This window comes from Crinia signifera, chromosome 9 (genome assembly GCF_055691185.1).
Source record: "Crinia signifera chromosome 9, ASM5569118v1, whole genome shotgun sequence".
NCBI classification, from domain to species: Eukaryota; Metazoa; Chordata; class Amphibia; order Anura; family Myobatrachidae; genus Crinia; species Crinia signifera.
In genome coordinates this window covers 87,605,726-87,625,505 of record NC_139225.1, presented here as the reverse complement: position 1 = coordinate 87,625,505, position 19,780 = coordinate 87,605,726, and positions in this window count along the sequence as shown.

Genomic DNA, 19,780 nt, shown 5'->3' with positions numbered 1-19,780 from the left:
TATCACCATCGGATGCTAAATATGGGGGCCCTTACAAAGTTTTGCTATGGGGCCTACGAATATCTAGGTACGCCTCTGGCGACGCCTAACCCGGCGCCTGACACTTTCAATATCATTAATAAATATATTAAACAAGGTGGGTCCCAATATTGATCCTTGCGGGACTCCACTTTGGACCTTACCCCAGCTGGTATGTATGCCATTTACCACCATTCTCTGTCCCCGATTGTGCAACCAGTTTTTAATCCAATTACAAATTTTATCCCCTAACCCTAAATTACCTAGTTTCATTAATAACCTTTTATGAACTGTGTCAAAAGCTTTAGCGAAATCAAGCAGTATTACATCAACAGATTTCCCTAAGTCTTGCCCCCTACTGACTTTCTCCTAGAAGCTAATTAAATTAGTTTGACATGATCTATTTTTGACGAACCCATGCTGAGCCTCACTTATCACTTTCTCCTGTTCTAATACAATGTTGATACTATCTTATTATTCCTTCTAATATATTCCCCACAATGGATGTAAGGCTGACCAGTCTATAATTTTCAGGATTAGTTTTGCTACCTTTTTTCCATATTGGTACTACGTTAGCTATGTGCCAGTCCCTTGGCATAAGTCCAGTCCAGTGATACTGCTGCATAAAACCAGTCAAGTAGTATTGCCATCAAAGTCCAGTGGTACTGCCGTTAAAGTCTTTTTTTACTGCCAAAAAAAATTCAGTGGTACTGTTGCATAAGTCCATTCTAGTGATATTGCAGCATAAGTCGAGTCCAGTGTCACTGACGTTAAAGTCCATTGGTACTGCTGCATAAGTCCAGAAATACTGCCGTTAAAGTCCAGTGATACTGCTAAATAAGTCCATTTCAATGATATTGCTGCATAAGTCCAGTCCAGTGGCACTGACTTTAAAGGCCATTGTTACTGCTGCCTAAGTCCAGTAATACTGTCGTTGAAGTCCAGTTACACTGCTACATAAGTACATTTCAGTGATATTGCTACATAAGTCAAGTCCAGTGGCACTGACAGTAAAGTCCATTGGTAATGCTGCATAAGTTCAGTAATACTGCCGTTAAAGTCCAGTGATACTGCTACAGTCCAGTGATATTGCTGATATTAATATTTCGGGTTTTGGGTCTGGATTTCCATTGGGTTTTTAGTTCTGATGGGTTTTGCCAAAAACACCCTTCCGGGTTTAGTGTTTTGGATCTGGATTTTTTTATGCATCACCTGAAGTTCATTCATAAGTCACTGTACTGTGGCTAGTACCGTAGGCAGTCCAGCAAAATCTATATCCTTTCATCCTGCTGTATCCAAGCACCTGGAAACCATACCAACAAGTCGCTCAGGGGGGAATTTACCAAAATGGATTCGTAAAAAATAGGTGTATTCGTAGGCAGAAATACACCTATTTTTTACACATTTGTATTTTCGGGATTTACAATCCCGAAAATACAACAATTCGTATTCCTAATGATGGGACATTCGTATTTGTATTAACAAATACGAATGTCTACACCATCGATAGAATACGACAGGAATCACCATTCAAAAGAATGGTGGTTCCTGATGTACTAAGTAGCCGTATTGATAATACGGCTGCTAATTGGTGTAAAACAGGCACGCAAATACGACAGGAAAATACACCTTGCTTTCCCTGTCGTATTTGCTTTAAGCCTGCACGGATCAGTCAGATCTGTGCAGGCTTTAGTGTAAAAAAATAGAAAAAATAAATAAAAAAAAACGGCGTGGGGTCCCCCCCCCCACAGCTGTAACCAGCACCAGGCTGAAAGAGCTGGTGCCAGTAATTAAAAATAAGGGAACCCGACAAATAGGTGTTCCCCGATTTTTAACAACCAGCCCTAGGCTCCAGGTCCGGGGCTGGTTCCCAAAATACGGGGGACAAAATGACTAGGGGTCCCCCGTATTTTAAGAACCAGCCCCAGGCCAAACCAGCCAGCAGGGTAATGCCACAGCCAGGGGGAGACTTTTTATACAAGTCCCCCCGGCCAAAGCATTCAGCCCTACCGACCAGTCAGCCTGGCCAGGGGCCCTGGGGGAGTGGGGACCCCCCCAATAAAGGCTTCCCCCCTGCAGGACTTACCTGACCAGGCCGAAGCCTGGTGCTGTCCCCGGTGGCTCTGTGCGGTGGCCACCGGGCTGATCTTGGTGTAAAAAATAGAACAATAAACTATTGTTTTAAACTGTGGAACTATGAGTCCCAGTAAGCCTCCCCTGCATGCTGGGACTTGGTGAACCACAAGTCCCAGCCTGCGGGGCATTAAAGGGCCCGCTGGGTCTTGTAGTTCCACAGTAAAAAAAATAGTTAAATAAATACACACTGACACCTGAAAAATAAAAGTTTAATACATACATTACACACACACTGATACTTACCTATCTTGATCCCGTAGGTAGGTCCCAGAGTCTTGATCCGGTGCCTTGTCCTGGTTCCGGATCATGTCGTCTTTCTTCACCATGTCGATCTTCATGTCGGCGTCAGGTCCGGGTCCGAAGAAATCCATGGTGGACCTGTGGAAGGAAATCCAACTCACCCAGGTCCTCCATGGAAGTTCTTCTGGCTTGGTCCGACGTAGTCCAGGCATTCTTCCATCTTCTTCCATCTTCTGGCTTCTTTTTCAAGCTGCTGGGCGACTCCGGCAGCTCCCCGACTGTCAGAGCCGCAGAGATGTTTCCTCCTCGGCGTCTGGACTAAGAATGAATTCTGGACAATCAGGAGCCGCCTAGCGGCCAATCAGGAGCCCGGAAAGTCGGCTCCTGATTGGCCAGAATTCATTCTTAGTCCAGACACCGAGGAGGAAACATCTCTGCGGCTCTGACAGTCGGGGAGCTGCCGGAGTCGCCCAGCAGCTTGAAAAAGAAGCCAGAAGATGGAAGAATGCCTGGACTACGTCGGACCAAGCCAGAAGAACTTCCATGGAGGACCTAGGTGAGTTGGATTTCCTTCCACAGGTCCACCATGGATTTCTTCGGACCCGGACCTGACGCCGACGCCGGCATGAAGATCGACATGGTGAAGAAAGACGACATGATCCGGAACCTGGACAAGGCACCGGATCAAGACTCTGGGACCTACCTACGGGATCAAGATAGGTAAGTATCAGTGTGTGTGTGATGTATGTATTAAACTTTTATTTTTCAGGTGTCAGTGTGTATTTATTTAACTATTTTTTTTACTGTGGAACTACAAGACCCAGCGGGCCCTTTAATGCCCCACAGGCTGGGACTTGTGGTTCACCAAGTCCCAGCATGCAGGGGAGGTTTGCTGGGACTCATAGTTCCACAGTTTAAAACTATAGTTTATTGTTCTATTTTTTACACCAAGATCAGCCCGGTGGCCACCGCACAGGGCCACCGGGGACAGCACCAGGCTTCGGCCTGGTCAGGTAAGTCCTGGAGGAGGGGGACCCCTTTATTGGGGGGGGGGTCCCCACTCCCCCAGGGACCCTGGCCAGGCTGACTGGTCGGTAGGGCTGAATGCTTTGGCCGGGGGGAATTGTATAAAAAGTCTCCCCCCGGCTGTGGCATTACCCTGCTGGCTGGTTTGGCCTGGGGCTGGTTCTTAAAATACGGGGGACCCCTAGTCATTTTGTCCCCTGTATTTTGGGGACCAGCCCCGGACCTGGAGCCTGGGGCTGGTTGTTAAAAATCGGGAAACCCCTATTTGTCGGGTTCCCTGATTTTTAATTACCGGCCCCGGCTCTTTCAGCCTGGTGCTGGTTACAGCTGTGGGGGGGGGGGGGGGGGGGGGGGGCACGCCGTGTTTTTTTTCTGTTTTTTTTTACACACTGCAGCCTGCACGGATCTGACTGATCCGTGCAGACTGCCAGAAAAATTCGTATTAGCGGCCGTATATACGGCCAGCTAATACGAATGAATACGACATCGGAGGGTTACAAAGCAGTCGTATATGACTGCTTTGTAATTTCCCCTCCGGAACACGACTTTGCATACGACTGAAACAGTCGTATGCAGTCGTAGGGAAAATACTAATACAAAAAACTAGGTTTTTCATATTAGTAAATTTCCCCCTCAATGTCAATTTCCTCCTCGATCCAAATCAGAGATAGCCCTGCAGGCCATGTCACTGGCATGACTGAGTCTTCTTCTATTCAGGATTCCTCCAGCAATACGCCTACTGCTACTGCTGCTGTTGCTGCTGGGAGACAGTCATCATCCCAGAGGGGAAGTCAGAACACCGCTATGTCTTTCACTAAGCAATTGACCATCCAAAAGTCAATTACAATGAAGACGAAGTAGGACAGCGTTAATCCTGTGGCAAAGATAACTTTGGCCTTGACAGCAATGTTGGTGTTAGACATGCATCCGTGTCAGTGGAGTGGAATTCAGACCAGTGATCAGGGAACAGGGGTAAATTACCCCAAATTGGGTAAAAATGCAATTCCTGTGGGTAATGGATGATCACTTCTTCAGTAGAGTCGATTTGTTGAAATGCCATCTCAGCAGCGCACAGTCTGTACTGCCACTGTGGCGCCGAGTTTCATTGCCTGATTAAAGGGTTCCTGTCAAGGTATACCCATCTCTAACCTTTGCGAATTTTTTTTGCACAGACAGACTATATCATCTTGAAATACTGACACTAATAGTTGCCTGGACATTACATTATCAATTGCAATACCACACACAACCTGGCAGCCATTCATGATGTTGATGATACCATGTATGGCTGTGTGTCTGTGTATTACAATGATATGAATTCTTTCCTTTCAAATCAATGGGATAACATAAGCATATCTATATATATTTTGGGGTAAAAGGTAAAAAATTCCCTGACCCCTGATATAAATGATTGATGGAGGTTTTATGTCCCCGGTACCAAATCCCATCTAGATTCATCTTCACTAGACAGGAGATACCCAGAATGTACAGAGACGTTGGAAAAAGTGTCCTCAGTGCCCTGAAAAATGTGGTTGTACCCAGTGTCCACTTAACCAGACATGTGGACAAGTGGTACAGGGCAAACTAAGGACTATATGACTGTGACAGCCCACTGGGTAGATGCACAGCAGCGTAACTATAGCACCGCAGCCCCCGCCACCGCGGGGGGGCGCTGTGCATGTGGGGGCGCCGGGGGCTGGGGTGCTATAGTTACACCCCCCCAATCCCCCACAGACTTACCTATCTCGCTGGTCCCGGCAGCTCCGTTCTTCTGCTGAGGACCACCACAAAATGGCCGCCCCCATATAGCACACAGTTCTCTGAAACTGTCTGCTGTATGGGGGCGGCCATTTTGTGGTGGTCCTCAGCAGAAGAACGGAGCCACCGGGACCAGCGCGATAGGTAAGGCTGCAGGGGATTGGGGGGGGTTTGCATGGGCGGCGGGGGATTGGGGGTGCTTGGCGGGGCGGCGGTGGGGGGAGCCCAAAACTTAGTTACGCCACTGTAGATGCATCTGTGAAATGCCAGTTCGTTCCAAGGCAGGCAATGTTGTGTATCACCAGTCAACCTCCTTGAGAAACTGAGGGAAATCATCTTGTTTGGCCCACTTAGACTCTCCTGGGGATTTAAAAAAGAAAAGGGTACTTATGTATTATCTGGACTCCCATGTTAAATGCACCCCATTTTTTCATACCCCTACTATCCAACTACGCATGGAGTCGATTTTATATAGTGTGGCGAGCGCAGCGAGCCACCGTGCCCGAAGCGTGGTGAGCGCAGCGAGCCCCGCGAGGGGACGCCGTCTCGTAAGAAAAACGGGAGTCCAGATATTACATAAGTACCAAGAAAAGGGGTAAACTGCGCTGTGCGGGTAGGCACCAACAAATTTGTGGGAACCAAAAATTATATATATATATATGTACGTCAGCTTGAAAACAAACAGCGGCACTCCACAGTCAAATCAAAGTGCATTTATAGGTGTCCCAACGTTTTGGGGAGTGGATACCTTTTTGTCAAGGTGTACAAGTGCAAAAGAATAACACACAGAAACAATCTTATATACTTACAAACAATGAGCCGACATCTCATCCCTCAGCGTGGGGCGACCGCACACCTTCCAGCACATCTTCCGGTGTGTGCAGACGTCCCCGGGCTCAGCCGGGTGATGTCATTCCGCTCCCCAGCATGGTTGTTCTGTTGCCTGGAGACCCTGGAACGCTTCTGGAGCGCACCACGCCGCTCCACACTTCCGGGAGATCTGTCAAAACACAACCAAAAAAAAATTACATGGTGCTAGATAATATTGTGCAGTTAAGATGTCCAGGATTATATCTTGGCAAGGTAAACAATGTGTTAATTAAGATGCCACTAAAATTATTTGTACATTGCCATTCAAAATAATTTTAGTGGCATCACAATTTTAATTAAAAAAAGTTAAAATTTTAAAATTGACATACAACATATACATGGATAAGAGCGATAATAATAAATGAGTTTCTTATAGCTCCGGAAAATAAACTGTATGGGTATAGTCAACCATAGGTCATGTGACCTGTAGTAGCAGTGTGTCTGTTCCTAGTGATGCCTCTTTGATATGGCTTAACCCAGGGAGCTAGTGGAAATATTTATTTTGCGGCTTTATGGAGGATGCAGCCATCATGCTCAATCCTCAGTTTAAAGAGTATGTTGTGTCTCTGCACCGCTGTAGACTTGTGTCCGCTGGAACAAAAATCTGCTGGTCCGTAGATTGTCATCTGAAGTAGATTGTGACATGGAAATAGCTCCTCCTTCATTTTCTCCCACACCTCAGCTGGAATCAGCTCAAATTTCCTACCGGACCAGCTGGCGGTGATGCAGGGCAGCAGGAGTGGACATCTGGTCCAATGATTGCTGACATGTCTACACGTCTACTGTCGCTGCCTATAATGCTGTCACCATTGAAAAAATGGTGGGGGATTCCTTTGGTGACAGCATCCAAATAGACATGTCCGGCAGTCAGTACCTGTACTGGCAGGAGAAAAAGGCAGCTTGGAGGCCCTTATCCAAACTGGCTCTATTTTACCTGAGTTGTCCCTCCTCCTGTTTGTACTCTGAAAGAGTTTTTAGTGCAGCCGGGAACCATCTTGCATGGGTAGAGCCAGTTTGTACAGGGAGAAATGATTTGCTTCTTTTTTTTGTGGGGGCCCAAACAAACCAATAATTTCAGCCACAGTCGTGTGGCAGAACCTGTCGCTGAAATGCCAAGAACAATGGTTATTTAACCCACGGTTAAAAACCAGAGAGCGCTTAACTCTGGTTAATGCTGTCTCTGAAATGATCGGTTTGTTAAACACAGTGTGAATGTCGTATTTAGGCAGCATAATGGTGGGTGAGATGGCCCAAGGACAATTCCATCTTGCACCTCTTTTTTTTACATTATGTGTTCTTTGGGGCCTAGTTTTTCTAACTGCATTATGTCTTCCAGTGCAATGCCACTCCTAGATGTTCCATGAGTTTGTGCCACCCACTTGTGTCGCTTAGCATAGTCATCCAGCTACCTCTGTGCAACCTTTTGGCCTAAAAATAACATTGTGAGGTGTGAGGTATTCAGGATAGACGGGAAATGGGTGGAATTAATGATATTGAGGTTAATAATAGCGTAGGAGCTATTTTTATGAAGGCTGGTGTTGGAGCTACAGACCCGAAACACGTAACACTAAAAGTGGCCGGTGCACATCCCTACTTTAAAGTATATTAGTGTCTTGTTCAACTCCGCCAGTCAAATCTAGTGCATACCAGGGGAGAGATCTATCAATATATTGTAATCTATATCATTTTGTTGGAGGCACTGCTTTAATACTCAACACTCTGGGATTAGTTGCACCAAAATGACCTGTTAAGACTATAGAATCTCTAATAATCATCAAAAAGTTAGTGGTTCATAAAAAAAAAAAAAATTAAGGCCACAAACACTAAGAAAGGAATGAATTAGCATATAGTTGTCCCACACATTTTTGTGTGTCCAAGAAAAGGCCTACTCATGTCTACAAACAACATATTTACTTTTAATACATCTCATTATAACAATAATGTATTCGAACGTTTCATGGTTAAAATGATCTTTCTTTAGTTATTGTACGAACATTGGTTAAAAAACAACAGTGCTGAATTCTTTCTTGACTGCCTTGATCTGTCAGATTGCAAGCATGAGCTTATAAACAGAACAGCATCAGAAAAAATGTTAACACATATCTATTGAATAGGATGCATTCTTTGGGTTACATATACGGATGGCTTAGATTGAAAATGGCTCTTGAAATTACACTGTGAATATGCCATATTGTAGAGTGATGATGCATCAGGAATGGATGTAAAACTATTTTAATGTACTGTGTACCTCTTATTGTTCTGAACACTTGTAACCATTTGAGAGAATGAAAAGACATTAAAGCTATTTGTTACAAGCATTTAAAAATAGTCTGTTCTGGGACCTGACATTGTTTGCATTTTAAACTAAGAGTGAATAGCAAGCATTACTTTACAAATGTGCTTTGTAATAATCACAATAAGTACTAAGCTTCTTGAACTTGATCACATCTAGTTTAAAATGCATGCATTGTGCTACAGCAGAATGTGTATTGTACTGGGTGCAATCTACTACAAAAAGAACAGGCTGTACATTCTTTTTGGACTTTGCATTGTGATGTATACGGGAGCATGTATCGCAATAGGGGCATAGCCGGATTAAGGCTCCAAGGGCCCGGGGTACTTAAGACAAAGGGGGGCCCTTAAGAACAAAATAAACATGCCATCACAGTAAACATACACCCAAAACACATGAACAAAGCAAATGTACACCAAATGCACACACTCATAGCATACTTACACACAACCAACACACGTACATACAAATCATACATAAAATAACGCATAGAATACAGACAAACACAAGCAAACATACATACACACACAAACAAATGCATACAATACAACATATATACACAACACATACAGCATAAATACACACACAGCATAGATACATACATAAATAGCATGTATGAATGCATAGACATACCTCCCAACCGTCCCGGATTCGGCGGGACATTCACGATTTACGGCCGATGTCCCGTCGTCCCGGTACTGCTTACCGCAGTCCCGGCTTCCCGAGACGGTTGGGAGATATAAACCACGATAATGGGGCAGATGTATCATAGCAGCGCTTATTGCGCCGCTATGATACTTCCTGCTTCGCCTCAATAGCGAGGCAAAGCAGGAAGGGACATCGACAAGATGTATTAACATCTTGTCTGCCGAAGCGGGGGAGCGTTAACTCCCCCCTTCGGCGATGTCCCTTTCTGGAGATAGCGCATCAGTTAATACTGATGCGCTATCTCCTGTCCCCCGGCTGGCCGCACTGGGCATGCGCGGGATCTCGCTGTTCACGCGAGATCCCCAGCGCAGCCCAGACCTAACAGCAGGGACAGTGCTGTCCCTGCTGTTTAGATAGGGCTTCGCCAGCCTGATGCTGGCGAAGCCAAAGCAGGCTTCGTGCGGAACGGTCAGCGATGCTGACCGTTCATACATTCGGCCTGCTATCATTTTGATAGCAGCGCCGATATGGACAGGGGCGCATAGCGCCCCTGTCCTTTACCGCATCTCACCTCCTTCATACATGGGGGAGAAGCGGTATCAGTGCACATAACGTGCGCTGATACCCCTTCTCCCCCATAACGACCCTTCATACATCTGCCCAAATTACGACGAGCGGCGAAAACGGGGGCGTGGCTGGATTTTGTGTCACCCCGTGAGGCCACGCCCCCTTTTCTCGAGGCCACGCCCCCTTTTCGGACGTCCCGACCTCCCAACTTCAAAAGTTGGGAGGTATGGCATAGATGTTTGCACAAGGGGGGGAGAGCAAGTAATAGCATACACTGGTGGGCAGGTAATAGGTTTCCCATAAAAAAGCTGGGTGTTCCCATGGAAATTGGACCATAGCATGGGTACTCAGGCAGCTGAGATCACCATATGTAAGCTGCCCGCCCACTTCTTGCTGAATGGCCACGTATATCTAAGGTTACCTGAGAGTAACCTTAGATGTGCGTGGGCCTTTCACATGATTCAATGGTCGGCAACCTGATGGTGGAATAACCGCACTGGTGATAGGCTGGGGCCATTGGAAACTTTGAGGAGTTTGGTGAACTGTGCTGCCGGCACCTGTATGCTGCTATACTGTAATCCATAATGGAATACTGTTTCCTGCTCCAAAAAAACACTCAAACTGCATCTGTGTTCAGTGTATGTGATTCCTTGTCACATTTGGCACCCAAACAGGGACACATCTTAGTTGGAGTCTTCACACAGCAGAAAACCCTGGTTAGGCAGCTACCTGTATTTAAAACTGGAAATCTTTTTATTTAAAGGGGGTTACACATTGTGCAGCTGGCCTGGGAACCAGAAAAGGTTCTAATTGTTGGATGTCTAGTGAACTGGTCAGCCAGTTGTGTGAGACGCAGTCAGCCTTTAAGGGCCACTACATCATTAAAAGACCATTTGCAATTTTGTTTTAAAAGTGGCCAGTAAAGCAGGCAGGTATAAGCTAAGGCTATTGTGTGAATCTGGCACACTATATCAAGCCTCCTAAATTTGCAGTTAAAGTGGTAAGACTCAGATTCAGATGTTGATTGATGAGCCACACGCTCAGATTCAGCTGCTGTATGAAGAATTAAAGAGATGAGGAAAGATGGACAGGAGCGGGAGAGGCTGCCAGAGCACACCACAGCTGATGACATTGAGGCATTCCTTTGCACATTTGAGCGCACGGCCACATGTTTGGGATGGCCTGTGGAGGAATGCGCTGATAGGCTGGCTCCATGTTTAACAGGGGAGGCAAAGAGAGCCTACAGGTACAGTATGTGGATATGATTGGCACATCCATAACCTGGCCTTTAGAAGGCTATACTTGAAAGGATTGGAGTAACGGGCCCAAGCAAAGCGCAATCATTCCATGACTGGCAGCTGGAGGGCTCAGAGCCTCCCAGGATACATCTTACCAAACTAGCACATCTGGCTAGGGCCTGGTTGTAGCTGGATAAAAACTGGTGCAGTGCAAATTGTAGAGATGGTCGCTCTGGACCAGGCTATGTGGGTGTTAGACCACATAGTGCAGCAGCGGGCTCTACAGGTGGACCCCTGATATTTAAGAAGCTGGCAGTGGTGATTGAGTGGCACCTAACCCTGGGAAACTTGAATGAAGCAAGGTCAGGATGTGTGCCAGTATTAAAGCCCAGAACTCAGGTCCCAGTGGTTAAGCCAAAGGCCCAGCCTCTCATTGAGTGCTTTGAATGCGTGAAGCCTGGTCATGTACTGCAAGACTGCCCAGGACAGGGAGAGCCAATGGACTGCAGCACGAGGAAAGTGGCTCGACCATTCAATGGAAATATTTCCCAAACAGGGTAAGAGTATATCAGCTGGTATTGGAAGCTGCATACATGCATTTGTGGGGTGACCATTTAGGGGAGGAGAAAACCCTCCAACACATACAGCTAAGAATATTTTTGCCATGCATCTATGCCTCAGTCAAGAAGTATTGTCAGGAATTCCCAGTATGCTAGAAGATGGCTTCTTGGCCAGGGTTCAGTGCTCCACTGGTATCCCTCCCTATCATTTCTGTGCCTTTCAAGTGAATTAGCATGGATCTAATAGAGCCAGTGGAAAACCTGCTCAAGGGCATCAATATATATTTATAATAGTGGATTATGCCACCAGATACTCAGAGACTATAACCCTGGGTAATATGAAATCTGTGCTATTGCCAGACAGTTACTTACCCATTTTGTTTCCAGGCTTATGAATGATTTATGCAAGGTGTTAAAGATAGACAGGGTTCCCACTTTAGTGTACCACCGACAAACATATGGACTAGCAGAAAGGTTTAATCAAACCCTTAAACAAATGATAAAGAGGTAAGTGTCTGAAGAAAAGTGAGACTGGCATTTGATCCTACCTTATTTCATGTTCAGTCAGAGAGGTACCCCAATCCTCTTCTATCCACCTTTGAACTTCTCTATGGGAGACAACCCAGAGGGATTCTGGATCTGATCAAAGAGGGGTGGGAACAACAACACTGTCAATGTGCCATTGGTATAGTGGAAGCAAAATATTTGGGGTACATTGTAGGGAGAGGACAGGTTAAACCTCATCCTAGTGATGTAGTATCAGTCCCCACTTGGTCTAATCCCAAATATAAGTAATAACTTAGTACATTTCTTGGTCTGGTGATATACTACTGCAGGTCCATACAACATTTGGCCACTAGAGCAGCTTTACTAACTGAATGTTTTAAAAACAGTCTCCAGACAAGATAATGTGTTCTAGATCAGTGGAATTTGCTTGACAGGATTTAAGATGAGCCTTGTGTAACTAGCTTGTCTTGCAAGCTCCTGACTTTAAAAAAACAATTGGGGCAGTTCTTTCCTAGGAGGTAGATGGAAAGGAGAAGCCCATCTGCTGCCTCAATCATAAATTACTTCCCAGAGAGCAGAAGAACTTGACAGTAGAGCAGGCAATTAAGTGGGCAGTGGAGTCCTTAAAATTTTATTTATTGAGAGGTGAATTTTTGTTGGTCACATACCATGCAATCTTGCAATGGATGCATATGAACAAAGAGGTAAATGCTCATTTGACCAGTTGGATTTTGGCCTTCCAGCCATTTAAGTTTGAGGTGCTGCATTGTCTGGGGAAAGAGCACCTCACCCTGCACTTGCACTTATTGCTTTGCACTTTTTCACTGACAAACGTCCTGAAGAAAAGGCTATCAGGTCTTGAAAGGGTAGAAAAAAGGTACAATAGGAGGGTGATTGCGCCTGGGATTGCTACTGTGTGTATATTCTGTGGGTCACCGCACCCCCACTACACTCTACTACACCAAATTTTATTTTTTTAAATACACTTCAGCGCTATCCCAATAGAATTTAGCTGAAACACATCAAACTTTCTTGTAGCCACACTGGACTGAATAATATCCAAGAACACTCAAACGATGCTTAAGGACTCCTACTAACCTCTAGTAGGGTCCCAACACTCACCTCAAAAGGAGGCCCTATTTTCACTGAGCAGTTTCTTTGATCTTTTTCCAGAAAAGGATAATCTCCACACTCAGGTTACATCAGATGTGTAGACAGGAATGTAGACCAGTCGCACAGGATTCAAAGTATCAGTAATGAAATTTTACATTTTTGTAACCCGGCCCCCTCTTAGAGTTCTAATCTCTTCATAAGGTTTAGGGGTGTGCCCCCGCAGACACAAGAAATACATCTTTATCTTTCCATAATAAAATTACATCAGATGCGTCCCCTCTTCCTCACCAACGCGTTTCAGGCTCACACTTCAGCCCTTTTTTCAAGGTGTGACCCACACTAATCCCCACATGGGAGGAGAGGTATTGTAGGGATAGTGCAGGCCTGCCTACATATGTGTGAACCCCGGAGCCACCGATACAATATACCATAATGCAACTACAGTAAACTCCAAAAAGAGCTGTAAACATATATATATATATATAAACAGAACAAAAGTACCCAAAAGTCCGCGCCCAAATAAAGAATAGCAGCAACTCTGAGAGTCCCCCGTTAGCTGAGACCCAAAACAGATAGAAATACAGAACAGGAACAGAGTGCGCTTAACGGTGAAAGTACACAACCTTTTTTACACAATACAAAATTTTAATAAAAGCCAACAACACGGCTCATAGAAAATACAGTGATGATATAATCATATATACAAGTCAATTTGACAAAATCTGTAATAATTCAGTACAACGGCAGGCCCAACGCGTTTCGTCAACCACGTGACTTCATCAGGGGCATTTAGACAACTTGTTTATCAAAGCTGCAGTTGCTCTTCTTGCAGTGTCTCAAATTGACTGAGCACACACAATTTAAGTGGATAATGATATTACACCAACTGACAGAGCTCTTGTCAGTTCTCTATGGTATACTTCTCAAAAAAATCCCACTCAATTACAGATGTCAGCAATACAATTCATCCAAGGATCCAATAAACCTGGGTTACTGGAAGCTTGTCACACTGTATCCAGACTTGGCTGTTTGGATACAGTGTGACAAGCTTCCAGTAACCCAGGTTTATTGGATCCTTGGATGAATTGTATTGCTGACATCTGTAATTGAGTGGGATTTTTTTGAGAAGTATACCATAGAGAACTGACAAGAGCTCTGTCAGTTGGTGTAATATCATTATCCACTTAAATTGTGTGTGCTCAGTCAATTTGAGACACTGCAAGAAGAGCAACTGCAGCTTTGATAAACAAGTCGTCTAAATGCCCCTGATGAAGTCACGTGGTTGACGAAACGCGTCGGGCCTGCCGTTGTACTGAATTATTACAGATTTTGTCAAATTGACTTGTATATATGATTATATCATCACTGTATTTTCTATGAGCCGTGTTGTTGGCTTTTATTAAAATTTTGTATTGTGTAAAAAAGGTTGTGTACTTTCACCGTTAAGCGCACTCTGTTCCTGTTCTGTATATATATATATATATATATATATATATATATATAAATATATACACAGGTAGCTGATTTTGTCCTGACCTTCTTGGCAGAGACTACCTCATCGCTGACTACCTGTATACTCTGATGACTATGCTCCTTGATAATGGTCCATGACTTGGACCGAAACGTCGGGGCTGTCATACAAATATATCACCTTTACCTCTATGGATTCTGATGTTTCTTTATTTCATTACTTAACTTATCTGGATTTCACAATATTTTATTTGTGATCGGAGAGTGCTCTCCTTTCTACACCCTGCGTGTGGATTCCTGGACTAAATATATACACATATATATATATATATATATATATATATATACAGTATTTGAAAGTGAGTGAGACAGGGGCTGCTCAAGGAGAGCTGGGTACGCTCCCGAAATGATGCAAATGAAGGTTGTGGCACTCAGCCCCACTATCTGAAGCCCCACATCTATGACTGTGGCCCCGCCCCTTTTTGCCTTGATTGCACTTCCAGCACCACAATCCCACTCTGGGGGCTTTCACTGTTGGGAGGTATGGTTTTTGTAAGTCAGATTTTTGATAATTAGCCTATTAGGCCATTATTGTTTTGATTGACTAACATAAATTGTATCTACTCTATACTTCAAAAGTTTGGAGGTCACTTAGAAATGTCCTTATTTTTGCAAGATAAGCACTGTTTTTTTCAATGAAGATAACCTTAAATTGATTAGAAATACACTCCTTACATTGTTACAGTGGTAAATGAATATACTAGCTGCTATCGTCTGTTTCTTAAAGGAATATCTACATAGGTGTATAAAGGCCCATTTCAAGCAACCATCACTCCAGTGTTCTAATGGTACATTGTGTTTGCTAATCGCATTAGAATACTAATGAATGATTAAACAATACTTGAAAACCCTTGTGCAATTATTGACAAGGCCTGGACTTGCTGTGTTCCCGGCACTAACCTGGGTGAGCCAGTGGAGGGCGCTGGGAGGCTTAAGATATCTGGAGCTCATGCACGGAGTGATGTAGAATGATGACCTGCCGGGGACACAGAGGATTGGCTGAAACCTAAAATAGAGGCATGAGGGCTAAGCCGACAGCGGTATTCACCAGTGACCCCCGCAAGGGGATATGGACTTAGCTGCAACTGCCGACCAGGTCATCTGCCCAGGTTCCACTGTGACTTTGGCAGGGTATGATACTCTGGAGACTGGTAGAGCAACGATGTTATGGGGTACTTAAACCATCGATGGTGATCAATGGCACTGAATGCTTGGTAGCAACACAGAGGGCACAGAGGAATGTGGGTAGCAAGGTGTACACAGTATTGGGTGACTGAGTACCGTGGGATGTGGCCTGGGAGCCGGTCGATGGTATTCGATGGTTTGGTCTGGGAGCCGGAGGAGAGTACTTTGTGATGCGGCCTGGAAGCCGGAGGAGAGTACTTGTGATGCAGCCTGGGAGCCAGAGAGGTATACTTGGTGATGCGGCCTGGGAGCTGGAGTGTACTCGTTGGGAATCAATGGTTATCGATGGTGATCACTGGGGATCGCTGGAGCGGCCTGGAAGCTGAGACGTGATGGGCATGGGAACCCACTGGTATCCAGACGCTGAGAAGGTAACCTGGGCTGCACACAGAGAGATGGATCACAAGGCAGATGGAACTCGTGGAAGCTTCTGGCAGGAGTGGAATAACCAGGAATGCTGAGGATGTGACAGGTAACAGCGGACTCAGGTAACCGGACCTCTGGAGCAAGTGGGGAGTCTTGAAAGGAGCTAGACGCTGGAGAACTCACAGGGGAAACTGACAAGTTGTTCAAGAAGGGGAGGAGACTGTGAAGTAGGCTTTTATCCCTCCAGGTGATTAGGGAATCAGAGGCAGGCTTTTGGAATTAGCTGCAGTAGCAGTACGCTGACCAATAAGTGAGTTGGAATTTACCTGGATCATGTGACCTGCAATCCGGACAGGGAACACACCTTGAGTTCTAGGTGACACTGGGAATGACTTAAGAGCAGGAGACATCGCACCAGGGGTTTCAGACTGTACCAGTAGCTGACGAAAACCGGGGTTCCTGACAATTATATTAACACAGCTGAAAATGGGGGTTTTCTCATTAGATAATCTATAAAGCTGGCCTTCCTTTGAGCTAGTAGAGTATATGGAGCATCACATTTGTGGGTTCAAATATACTCTCAAAATTGCCAGAAAAGGATAACTTTTATATAACACTCAACAGTCTCTTCTTGTTCTTTGAAATTTGCAAGAAACTGAACATTTCCCACCACAGTGTGTAATACTCCCTTCATAGAACAGCTCAAACAGGCTCTAAAGAGAAGTAGGAGACCCCGATGCACAACTGAGTAAGAAGACAAATACAATAGAATCTCTAGCTTGAGAAATAGATGCCACACAGGTCCTCAACTGGCAACTTTAATAAATGAGTACCCACAAAATGCTAGTGTCAATGTCTACATTGAAGCGCGGATACTGGCCTTCTATGTGCAAATTTTTAGTCGAAACAGGTGAATTTTCATGATTACAAAAAAACTCACATGCAATAAAAGGAGAATTGCGGTACAATTTGCACGTTTGTGCGAAGTTTTAATTTGTAAAAATCGCAAATCAAATAGACCAGGTTCAGCCTGGCGAGTTTGACAGAACCATGCACAGATCAGTTAGATCCCCAAAAAATTTGTAAAAGTTTAAATAAAAATAAAATAAAAATAACACATGCAGTCCCCCTCCTGAGAAAACCCAGCTCTGGTCTTATTGAGCCGGTCCTGGCTCCCCAAATATGGGACCCCCGTATTTAGAAAACCAGCACCAGGCTCTTTGACCAGTCCTGGTTCCAAAATCACAGGGCACAAAAAAACAAAGGGGTTCCCCATATTTTGGAACCGGCGCCAGGCTCCATGGCCAGCGGTGTCATGCCACAATCAGGGTACACTTTTCAAACAATATCCCCCAACCATCACATGAGTAACATGACTGGTCAGCCCTGGACACATTGCTTTTTACAGGAGAACTACAAGACCCAGCATGCAGGGCATTTATACTCCGTGCTGTGTTCTGTGCCCTGTGCTCCGTGACCTGACCTGTGCCCTCACTGCCCTGTGCTGTGCTCCATGCTGTGCTGTGCTCCGTGACCTGCCCTGTGCCCTCACTGCCCTGTGTTGTAGACTTGAGAGTCAGTGACTGTTTATAGGCCTGAGCCCTGTAGTGTGATTTAACTAACTAGGTGCTGCAGTGCTCACACGCAGGGGCTGCAGTGTCCACTGTCCAGGGGCTGTCCTGTGGCCCGTGCCCTGTTGTGATTTATTTAGCCCTAAGCCCTGGGTTGTGATTTATTTAGCCCTGAACCCTGTGTTTTTTGTGATTTAACTAACTAACTCAGTGCTGCAGTGCTGCTGAGTAGTACACTGTGTACAGGGGCTGCAGTAATACAAGGGGCTGTGTCCAGTGTGACGGCCTATATCTTATCCATTGTCCAGTGTCACGAGTCACTCACGACATATATCCTGTGTCCTGTGTGACGACATACCCTGTGTCCAGTGTGACGACATATATCCTGTATCCAGTGTGACGACATATATCCAGTGTCCAGTGTGACGACATATATCCTGTGTCCAGTGTGACGACATATATCCTGTGTCCACTGTGACGACATATATCCAGTGTCCAGTGTGACGACATATATCCTGTGTCCAGTGTGACGACATATATCCTGTGTCCAGTGTGACGACATATATCCAGTGGCCAGTGTGACATCTAACCATTGTGTGACGGCATATATCCAGTGTCCAGCGTGACATATATCCATTGTCCAGTGTACAGGAGCTGTGTCCAGTGACCAGTGTGACGACAATATATCCTGTGTCCAGTGTCACAAGTCACAACATATATCCTGTGTCCAGTGTGACATGTAATGTGTGCCGGCATATATCCATTGTCCAGTGTGACTACATATATCCAGTATCCTGTGTCCACTGTGACGACATATATCCAGTGTACAGTGTGACGACATATATCCAGTGTGATGACATATATCCAGTGTCCAGTGTGACGACATATATCCAGTGGCCAGTGTGACATCAAACCATTGTGTGACGGCGTATATCCAGTGTCCAGCGTGACATATATCCATTTACCAGTGTACAGGAGCTGTGTCCAGGGGCGGTGTCCAGAGGCTGTGTCCAGTGTGACGGCTGTTTCCATTGTCCAGGGGCTGTGTCCAGTGTGACGGCTGTGTCCAGTGTACAGGAGCTGTGTCCAGAGGCTGTGTCCATTGTCCAGGGGCTGTGTCCAGGGTGACAGGCTGTGTCCAGTGTCCAGGGGCAGTGTCCAGGGGCAGTGTCCAGAGGCTGTGTCCAGTGTGACGGCTGTGTCCATTGTCCAGGGGCTGTGTCCAGTGTGACGGCTGTGTCCAGTGTACAGGAGCTGTGTCCAGGGGCAGTGTCCAGTGTCCAAGGGGCTGTGTCCAGTGTGACAGGCTGTGTCCAGTGTAAAGTAAGAAAAAGAAATAAAAGTAATAAATAAAATAAAAACACATTTTTGGAGGATGATGGAGGAGGAAATAGTGGGAGTGCTGAAGCTGCTACCACCAGTCATGACAAGGCCGATACCTCTTTGTATTTGCTGTTTGGAGCATTTCTCTTTTTTTGGGATAGTTTATTAAACTGCCACACTGTCTGCCCCTGCAGTGCCGCTCTGCCAGGTTGGAAGTGTAAGGTCCACATGTATGTGATGCCGACTGCTGTCGCTTAGCTTAGTCATCCAGCTACCTCGGTATACCCTTTTGGCCCAACTACAGTAAATGAAAACAATTTTGTAAGCTGTGAAGTGATCAAACTTTACTAGAAATGAGTGGAAACTAATGTTATTGAGGTCAATAATACTTTAGGGGCAAAAACAGGCCCAAATTCTGTTATTTTAGCCATTTTTAGCATTTTTTCATAAAAATCCAGATCCAAAACCAAAACCAAAACCCACAAGGGTGATTTTGCCAAAACCAATCCAGATCCAAAACACAAAGGGAGATCCAGATCCAAAACCAAAACCCGAAAAAGTGGCCGCCGCACATCTTTAATTTATACCCATGCCAAGGTCTTGACTATATGTTCTATTATTTTGAAACTCATTTGATATATAAAAGTCAGTTTTCATGTAAAACACAAAATTGTCTGGGTGACCCCAAACTTTTGAATGATAGTGTAGGTACTGTAGATTTACTGATTTTAATATATACTCTAATGCAGTATTTTTCATCCCCTGTGCAGTGGCATACGAGTGTGCCACCAGATCTAGAAGTGCCTACACTAGTTTACAGCCACCACCAGT